At 42.5% G+C, this 10802-nt stretch overlaps 1 long non-coding RNA gene across 1 annotated transcript; it reads left to right on the top strand.

The window, feature by feature from the left end:
* Positions 1-985: 985 nt before the first annotated feature.
* On the top strand, positions 986-10558 carry LOC118387557 (uncharacterized). Its single transcript, XR_004826430.2, has 3 exons — positions 986-1221; positions 6356-6534; positions 8734-10558. It is a non-coding gene; the product is annotated as an uncharacterized LOC118387557 (long non-coding RNA).
* The last annotated feature ends 244 nt before the right edge of the window (positions 10559-10802 follow it).

The following is a 10802-nucleotide window of genomic DNA, read 5'->3' as shown; positions in this document are numbered from 1 at the left end:
TCTGTTCCTTGTCACTTTTCTCCAAACGTGTGGATAGACCTGTGTGGATAGACCTGTGTGGATAGACCTGTGTGGATAGACCTGTGTGGATAGACCTGTGTGGATAGACCTGTGTGGATAGACCTGTGTGGATAGACCTGTGTGGATAGACCCTGTGTGGATAGACCTGTGTGGATAGACCTGTGTGGATAGACCTGTGTGGATAGACCTGTGTGGATAGACCTGTGTGGATAGACCCTGTGTGGATAGACCTGTGTGGATAGACCTGTGTGGATAGACCTGTGTGGATAGACCTGTGTGGATAGACCTGTGTGGATAGACCTGTGTGGATAGACCTGTGTGGATAGACCCTGTGTGGATAGACCTGTGTGGATAGACCTGTGTGGATAGACCTGTGTGGATAGACCTGTGTGGATAGACCTGTGTGGATAGACCTGTGTGGATAGACCTGTGTGGATAGACCTGTGTGGATAGACCTGTGTGGATAGACCTGTGTGGATAGACCTGTGTGGATAGACCTGTGTGGATAGACCTGTGTGGATAGACCTGTGTGGATAGACCTGTGTGGATAGACCTGTGTGGATAGACCTGGCTTTCACCTCAGCAGTGTGATGGGGAAATATGCATCCTGTAACATATGGGGATTCTTTCTACAGAAGCGCCTTGTCAAGATGCTTCACAAACACCACCAACACCTTAGCTTTTATCAACTGTGATACCATGTCTGAAAAATCACACTTTTAACACTGAGACTTTCTCCCTTCTTTATGAGGAAAAAGAGTTGGTGACACTTTATTTGAAGGTCTGCTTATAAACTGCTTATTAACCATAATCAATAGTTAATAATAACTATTAGTAAACGTTGGAATACATAATCTATGAACAAAAGTAAATACAGTAAATAAACCATTTATTGCAATCATATACAAATCACGAACAACAATCCATATACATGTACTTACGTGGTTAACAAGTCATATTTACAGGCAGTTTCTAAGCAGTTTATCGTCAAATAAAGTCATACTGAAAAAAAGGATGTGGTGCATTTCCTATCACTTTTTTTACATTAAGGTTGACTTGTTTTAGAGCTTACGTGCATTAACTGAAATCCCTATTGAAGACCGTAGGCGTTCATCCTTTCCCTCTGCTCTGGCCCTGCTAAGATGGACTTCCAAGGCGTTTGATCAGAAAGCCAGAGTCATAATGGGCCATTTTACCACTGTAAGTATTTGACTAATTCAACCTCAATCTAGTGTTACACTTGTTTAAGGAAGTTGTTCTCATTTGTGCCCCATGACTCAAGCCTAGGAAAAGTAGAGACTCAAACAAGTCCATGATGTAATTTGTTACTGTATATGCCAGCTTTACTCACAACACTGGAGTACAAAGTATCAAATGTTGCAGATAGAAATGCTATGTATAGAGCTGACACAATTCCCTATTCTACAAGGTGGAGAGTCATTTCTGTTCTACACAATACATTTATATCTGTGTAACGTTGCGCCACCCTGAATAAGTGGGGGAATCAGTCTATTCAAAGTCACAAGGACCATGTCACGTGTCTGCTGGTTTTTGCCTCCTCTTACTGCTGAACTGCTGATTCAGAGCAAAACCAGGTGAGTAGACACCTCCATGACTTCAGTCAATCCTTGGCTTTCATTCATTTACCTATAGTGTCAAGGGAAAGAACTCTTTATGCACCTCCTAGGGACAGGAGTTGGACACCTTGCTGTGCACAGCAAACACATTGCTGAACATTACTTATATTGATTGTATCAGTTTTGATTATGTAAGTCGTATACAAACTAGAGGGGTGGAAAGAGAGTGAAAGTATAGGGGAGGATTAGAGAGAGAGATGGTCAAAGAGAGAGAGATGGCCAAAGAGAGAAATAAAGAGAGAGAGAGAGAGAGAGGAAGAGAGAGAGAGAAAGGAGAAGAGGTTATTGGCCAACCTGGCATCAGAGGATAATTCTGTACGTAAATCCGAGGCACTACATTTGCTATGATACTGTATGTTATGTTTCGTATGGTACGTATTCATTTGTGGACCTCCATAACCCATTTTGTACAATATGTTATGAATATTATATTATATTATTATATGAATGTATATGAATTATATGAATTATTATTTATATATGATTTTGCTAAATATATGACATGTTACGGATTCTAGCTAGGTGACTAATATTAGCTAGCTGTCTAATGTTAGCTAGACCAGGGGTTAGGGGTAAGTTTAGGAGTTACAGTACCAGTCAAAAGTTTGGACACACCTACTCATTCAAGGGTTTTTCTATATTTTTTCAATTTTCCTACATTGTAGAATAATAGTGAAGATATCAACTTTACAAAATAACACATATGGAATCATGTCATAAACAAAAATGTTTCAAATCAAAATATATTTTATATTTGAGATTCTTCAAAGTAGCCAGCCACCCTTTGCCTTGATGACAGCTTTGCATACTCTGGGCATTCTCTCAACCTGCTTCATGAGGTAGTCACCTGGAATGCATTTCAATTAACAAGTGTGCCTTGTTAAAAGTGAATTTGTTTAAATTCTTTCCTTCTAAATGACTTGGAGCCAATAAGTTGTGTTGTGACAAGGTAGTGGTGGTATACAGAAGATAGGGCTATTTGGTAAAAGACCAAGTCCATATTGTGGCAAGGAGAGCTCAAATAAGCAAAGAGAAGTGAAAGTCCATCATTACTTTAAGACATAAAGGTCAGTCAATCCGGAATATTTCAAGAACTTTTAAAGTTTATTCAAGTGCAGTCGCAAATACCATCAAGCTCTTTGATGAAACTGGCTCTCATGAGGATCGCCACAGGAAAGGAAGGCCCAGATTTACCTCTGCTGCAGAGGATAAGTTCATTAGAGTAAACTGCAACTCAGATTGCAGCCCAAAAACTTATTCACAGAGTTCCAATCAAATCTCTTACTATTGGAATTCTCTGTATGAGTAGCTACCATTTTTTCATATACAGTTGAAGTCGGAAGTTTACATACACCGTAGCCAAATGCATTTAAACATTTCACAATTCCTGACATTTAATCCTAGTAAAAAGTCTCTGTTTTAGGTCAGTTAGGATCACCACTTCATTTTAAGAATGTGAATTGTCAGAATAATAGTAGAGAGAATGATTAATTTCAGCTTATATTTCTTTCATCACATTCCCAGTGGGTCAGAAGTTTACATACACTCAATTAGTATTTGGTAGCATTTTTGTTGTTGTTGAATTTTGTGGTATCCAATTGTTTAGTAGCTACTGTCTTGTCTCATCGCTACAACTCCCGTACGGGCTCGGGAGAGACGAAGGTTGAAAGTCATGCGTCCTCCGTATTTGGTAGCATTGCCTTAATTGTTTAACTTGTGTCAAACATTTCGGGTATCCTTCCACAAGCTTCCCACAATAAGTTGGGTGAATTTTGGCCCATTCCTCCTGACAGAGCTGGTGTAACTGAGTCAGGTTTGTAGGCCTCCGTGCTCGCACATGCTTTTTCAGTTCTGCCCACACATTTTCTATAGGATTGAGCTCAGGTCTTTGTGATGGCAACTCCAATACCTTGACTTTGTTGTCCTTAAGCCATTTTGGAACAACTTTGGAAGTATGCTTGGAGTCGTTGTTCATTTGGAAGACCCATTTGCGACAAAGCTTTAACTTCCTGACTGATGTCTTGAGATGCTGCTTCAATATATCCTCATAATTTTCCTCCTCATGATGCCATCTTTTATGAAGTGCACCAGTCCCTCCTGCAGCAAAGCACCCCCACAATATGATGCTGCCACCCCCGTGCTTTATGGTTGGGATGGTGTTCTTCAGCTTGCAAGCCTCCCCCTTTTTCCTCCAAACATAATGATGGTCATTATGGCCAAACAGTTCTATTTTTGTTCCAACAGACCAGAGGACATTTCTCCAAATAGTACAATCTTTGTCCCCATGTGCAGTTTGGAGCAATGGCTTCTTCCTTGCTGAGCGGCCTTTCAGGCTATGTCGAAATAGGACTCATTTTGCTGTGGATATTTCCTCCAGCATCTTCACAAGGTTCTCACTCTGTTGTTTTGGGATTGATTTGCACTTTTCACACCAAAGTACGTTCATCTCTAGGAGACAGAACACGTCTCCTTCCTGAACATTATGACGGCTGCATGGTCCCATGGTGTTTATACTTGCATACTATTGTTTGTACAGATGAACGTGGTACCTTCAGGCGTTTGGAAATTACTCCCAATGATGAACCAGACTTGTGGCGGTCTACACTTTTTTTCTGAGGTCTTGGCTGATTTCTCTTGATTTTCCTATGATGTCAAGCAAAGAGGCACTGAGTTTGAAGGTAGGCCTTGAAATACATCCACAGGTACATCGCCAATTGACTCAAATGATGTCAATAAGCCTATCAGAAGCTTCTAAAGCCATGACATAATTTTCTGGAATTTTCCAAGCTGTTTAAAGGCACAGTCACTTAGTGTATTGTGATATAGATTATTTCATGTATAATTCATTGTATGTACATTTTGGGGGGAAAATTACTTGTCATTACCAAAACTATAGTTTGTTAACAAGAAATTTGTGGAGTGTTTGAAAAACACGTTTTAATGACTCCAACCTAAGTGTTTGTAAACTTCCGACTTCAACTGTAGGAAGGTAATTGACCTCTCCTAAAACACATAAAAGAGTGTTTCTAAAGTGGTCAAAATAGATAATTTGGTGGGTGCTAATATTTGTCCTGTTTTTGGAGGGAAAAAAACATGTTTTTTTTTGTATATCCCATCTCCCCCTGAGACACCCTCAGAGAGTGGGGTCACGGCCAGGGTCCGCCATTATCAATTGCGACCCTGGAGCAATTAGAGTTAAGTGCCTTACTCAACTGACCATTTTTAACCTTGTCAGCTCTGGGATTCAAACTAATAACCTTTCAGTTACTGGTCCAACGGTCTAACCCCTAGGCTACATGGCACATGTAGGAGGTTGTGGGGCAGAATGTTTTAGACTGGGGAAAAAATCAAGCTTCTCAATTGTAAATATTTGAAGGAATGCCTCTATGGTAAGTCAAATTTGACTTTTGAAATTTAAGTTCTTCAAATGAGCCCCCTTTCATTGTATAATTCCATTACTCTAAGTAATTGTCCTGGGTCATTTGGAAACTATATGCATCAGTCTGAGGAAGAGAAATCTCAGACTTCACCCATATTTTTATTGACAGTGCTGATTTTGTGAAGAGACTTCAAGACCAATTCTTCAATTAGAATGACCTAGAATGAGATCAGCAAGCAACATAAAAAAGCTTACTTGATTGATTTCGACTTTCCTTGTGTGTGTGTATTCGTGTGTGTGTGAGTATCTCTGGCAGGCCTCCTTCAAGGAGCAATCAGCAGTCCAGACTGATTGAAATATGACATCAAGCAGACCAGCCTTGGGGCTTATGGTATTAGAGGGAGAGGTGACATTTAGATTGGATCCCAAGGCTGTTCCTCTGCGACATCTCGACAAATTATATGAAAGGGCAGGCAAATAGAATCACAGCCACTGCACCGTCAGCAAGTTTTCCCAAAAGTATGACTTCTGAATATTCAATGTTATATAGTTTTGCTGAAGCCACGTGTTCATGAATTATGAATTACATTTGTATGGAACAGCTCCTTTCACCAACTTCTTAACTTATTTATATGTTGTACATGTTTAATTGACATGTGCATATTTTCTACCCTGCATCAATATAACCACACAGCATGAGTGATATAAAGGCATGTATGGTGTGTGAACATCAATGGGTTCAATCTGGGAGGGATGATCAGTCATTTCATCCAATTGCAGCTCTCTTCATCAACTACCTTCTTTTAGCCATTAGAGGTAATTAATTGACAGCCCAGGTTGTGAGAATTCAATCCTTTCATCTCTGGGTGATGAAGTAAATAACTGAAATAGTAATGATGGATGTTCTTTGACTGATGCCGAGTCTATGTGACTGACTGACTGGCTGGTGCTTTTGATGCAGGGGTGGGACCAGAGGTGTGTGTGGTATTGTCCGCTGCTGTGAGCAGAATATCAACTCCTCCACTGGCCCCGTTGGTCTCTTTCCTAAAGGAATAGACAATATTTGTCCAATAATGAACATAAAGCAACACAAAAGAAATGTACAAACAACTTGTTCCCACCATAACAAAAAAAACAAGTATATAAATGGGTAGACAATATTGATTCTTAAAGGTTACAGTATCACAGTAAAGTGGAAGTAAAGGCAGACAGACACAAGGCAAGAGAAATAGCTGTTCCCCCCCACCTGTCTGTTGTCTGAAAGTCCCTCTCCCCTTGGACTTGTAACACTGGGCCCTCTGCTTTCTGTCTGTCACAGCGCTGCCAGTGTGGTGTGGGGAATGAGAAGTGGCACGGAACATGGACTTCTATGTGTGTCAATCAAAGCCCACCGTGTGTCACCCATGGAGAGAGAGGAGCGTTGGGATGGAACGTTCTGCTCCGTGGGTCACCAATCAGACGGCTGATACTGGCTTAGGCCATTCCACTGGGAGTGGGGTGAGGATGCATGTCACATGACAGACGAGTAGAGACTGGAGTAGAGACTGACAGAGAGGAATAGATATAGCTAGCCAGACAGACAAACAGGGGAGATACAACAGGAAGATATGACAGGGACTCGAGAGCACCATCGAGAGCATACTGTCGGGCTGCATCACAGCCTGGTACAGCAACTCCACTGCCGTGAACCGCAAGGCTCTACAGGGGTGTTATATTGGGTGCACACTGCCTGTCTTACAGGACACCTACAACACCAGGTGTTGCAGGAAGGCCAAGAAGATCATCAGGGACCTCAGCCACCCAAGCCACTGCCTGTTCTCCCTACTTCCATCACTCAGACGCAGTATAGCAGTATCATGGCTAAAACTAACAGACTGGCCAATAGCGTCTACCCCAGACCATCAGGCTGCTGAATAACCACCACTAGTCAGCTACCTGTCCCCTCCTGCCCCTCCAGAAAAGTATGTGGACACCTTCTTGTCGAACATCTCATTCCAAAACCTTTTGCTGCTACAAAAGCCTCCACTCTTCTGGGAATGCTTTCCACTAGATGTTGGAACATTGCTGCGGGGACTTGCTTCCATTCAGCCACAAGAACATTAGTGAGGTCAGATACTGATGTTGGGCGTTTATGCCTGACTCGCAGTCGGGATTCCAATTCATCCCAAAGGTGTTCGATGGGGTGAGTTCAGGGCTCTGTGCAGGCCAGTCAAATTCTTCCATGCCAATCTCGAAAAAACAAACAATTTCTGTGCGAACCTCGCTTGTGCACAGGGGCATTGTCATGCTGAAACAGGAAAGGGCCTTCCCCAAACTGTTACCACAAAGTTGGAACCTCAGAATCGTCTACAATGTATATGCTGTAGTGTTAAGATTTTCCTTCACTGGAACTACGGGGCCTAACCCAAACCATGAAAACAGCCCCAGACCATTATTCCTCCTCCAACAAACTTTACAGTTGGCACTATGCAGTCGGGCACGTAGCATTCTCCTGGCATCTGTTGGACTGCCAGATGGTGAAGCGAGATTCATCACTCCAGAAAATGCGTTTCCAGGGGCAGACACAGTGGTTAAGGGCGCTGTACTGCAGCCATCAGAGACTCTGGATTCGTACCCAGGCTCAGTCGTAACCAGCCGGCGACCGGGTTTCCACTGCTCCAGAGTCCAATGGCGGTGAGCCACTCCAGCTGACGCTTGGCATTGCGCATGGTGATGTTACTTGCGGCTGCTTGGCCATGGAAGCCCATTTCATGAAGCTCCCAACGAACAGTTATTGTGCTGATGTTGCTTCCAGAGTCAGTTTGGAACTCTGTAGTGAGGACAGATGATTTTTACGCTCTTCAGCGGTTCCGTTCTGTGAGCTTGTGGCCAACCACTTCGCGGCTGAGCCATTGTTTCCCCTTCACAATAACAGCAGTTGACCGGGGTTTAGCAGGGGAAGAATTTGACAAACTGTCTTGCTGGTGGCTTAATATTTATTTGTATCTTTTACCTTTATTTAACGAGTCAGTTATGAACAAAATCTTACTGATAATGACGGCCTACCCCGTCCTAGCCTAACCAGGACGACGCTGGGCAAATTGTGCGCCGCCCTATGGGACTCCCAATCACGGCTGGTTGTGACACAGCCTGGAATCGAACAAGGATCTGTAATGACGCCTCTAGCACTGAGATGCAGTAGCTTAGACCGCTGCACCACTTGAGAGTGGTGGTGCCACGTTCAAAGTCACTGAGCCCATCCACTACCAATGTTTGTCTATGGAGATTGCAAGGCTGTGCGTTCGACTTTGGCCACTCTACCATAAAGGCCTGATTGGTGGAGTGCTGCAGAGATGGTTGTCCTTCTGGAAGGTTCTCCAATCTCCATAGAGAAACTCTGCAGCTCTGTCAGAGTGACCATCGGGTTCTTGGTCATCTCCCTGACCAAGGCCCTCCCCCGATTGCTCAGTTTGGCCGAGCAGCCAGCTCTAGGAAGAGTCACCCAGCTATTTAAGAATGATGTAGGCCACTGTGTTCTTGGGGACCTTCAATGCCCCAGATCTGTGCCTAGCCACAATCCTGTCTCGGAGCTCTAAGGACAATTCCTTCGACCTCATGGCTTGGTTTTTGCTCTGACATGCACTGTCAACTGTGGGACCTTATGTAGACAGGTATGTGCCTTCCCTAATCATGTCCATTCAATTTAATTTACCACAGGTGGATTCCAGTCAAGTTGAAGAAACATCTCAAGAATGATCAATGGAAACAGGATACACCTGAGCTCGATTTCGAGTCTCATAGCAAAAGGTCTGAATACTTATGTAAATAAGGTATTTGTTTTTAATTTTAGTTCCTATTATGCGGTATTGTGTGGAGATTAATGTAGAAAAACAATTATTCAATCAACTTTAGAATAAGGCTGTAAAGTAACAAAATGTGGAAAAAGTCAAGGGGGTATGAGTACTTTCCAAATGCACTGTTTATGTAAAGATTTAACTATATTTACATATAAAGTCATCCCCTTAAGAATGTCATAGCATATTTCTTGTTTGAATTTGTAGTGCATCTTAGTACTGAATGTGTCTTTTCTTTGATGGGATCTAGATTTGACCCCAACTGCAGATTGCCCCGTCTGGATAGTTCAGTAAAATGCCCTCCTCAACCCCGTATACCAGAGATACTCAACTACAATTTGAGAAGGTCCAGTCACACATATTTCCTAGATCGCAGAGGTCCGGATGATTTCATTTAATTTACCTGCGTAGCAACAAACCCCCAACTCGCGTCCCATGCGACCCCAAACTGTTCCCAACCCACTTGTTGGCGGAGAGAAAATACTGCCATTTTAAAGCATAATCGTTGCAATTCTAACAATTTTGTCTAATTTACCCATTTAGCTAATATGGCCAGTAGTTGATCAACTGGACATTTCTAAAAAATAGCTCTCTAAGGTCTGTCAGTGAATGACATATCATGTGGAAAACTGCCGATGCACTACCAAATTTAGAAATTGAACCTTGTGCATTTTACTATTACGTCTCTCAAAAGCGGTAAGTTAAAAGTCTGTACTGACCTTGTTCTGGGGCCAGATCCGGACCGCGGTCCGCCAGTTGAGTATGGCTGCCGTATACTCTATCTGGCCCTGCCAGCATTCCTCGCTTTCACATTCACAGCTATATTTATAAGGGTCAGCGCTTTATATACTGTAAACTGTGTGTAGCATGTGTGTCCTTGATGTCACAGCCCCATACACACACGCACTCACCATATACTCTCTATTACACCAGGCTGCACACCTGTCCTTCTCTGTAATACGAAGTAATCACATTGCGACTTCCCTGTACTGTAGCTTTGGCACCAGCCGCAAACTATTAATACCAGCCTGTGCTAATATTACGCTAGCAATAGCAGTGTGATAGTACCCTGATCCCTCAAACAATGCTGTGTGTAGCAAGACACTGAGCCATGGAACTCTATCGTTCAGCCTCTCTGGCCCTATGGGGCTTATAGCTCCATCTCACTGCATCTCTACTGACCCCCCGAGTGTTTTCACTGCTTCCCTGTTAGGACCTTCTCCCCGATTGCTTAGTTTGGATGGGCGACCAGCCTGCTCAAGGAGTCTTGTTGGTTCCAAACTTCCATTTAAGAATGATGGGAGGCCACTGTGTTCTTGGGGACTTTTAATGCTGCAAATTTTTTTGGGTACCCGTGCCCAGATCTGTGCCTCGACACAATCCTGTCTCAAAGCTCTACAGACAATTCCTTTGACCTCATGGCTTGGTTTTTGCTCTGACATGCACTCTCAACTGTGGGTCCTTATATATACATGTGTGTGTCTTTCCAAATCATGTCTTGTCAATTGAATTTACCACAGGTGGACTCCAGTCAAGTTGTAGAAACATCTCAAGGATGCTCAACAGAAGCAGAAAGCACCTGAGCTCAATTTTGAGTCTCATAGCCAAGGTTGTGAACACTTATGTAAATAAGGTATTTCTGTTTTTTATTTTATTTGTATAAATTAACAATAAAAAAAAAACGTTTTACGCTTTGTCATTATGGAGTATTGTGTGTAGAAGTATTAAATTGATTAAATAAATTATTTAAGAATAAGGCTGTTATGTAACAAAATGTGGAAAAAGTCAAGGGGTCTGAATACTTTCCGAATGCACTGTATATACAGTACCAGTCAAAAGTTTGGACACACCTACTCCTTCAAGGGTTTTTATTTTGAATATTTTCTACATTGTAGAATAAAGGTGGACATGAAAATGATGAAATAACACATG

The sequence above is a fragment of the Oncorhynchus keta genome, chromosome 9 (assembly GCF_023373465.1).
Source record: "Oncorhynchus keta strain PuntledgeMale-10-30-2019 chromosome 9, Oket_V2, whole genome shotgun sequence".
In the NCBI taxonomy this organism is placed as follows: Eukaryota; Metazoa; Chordata; class Actinopteri; order Salmoniformes; family Salmonidae; genus Oncorhynchus; species Oncorhynchus keta.
Note: the sequence above shows the minus strand (reverse complement) of the source record. Positions and strands in the feature narration are given on the sequence as shown.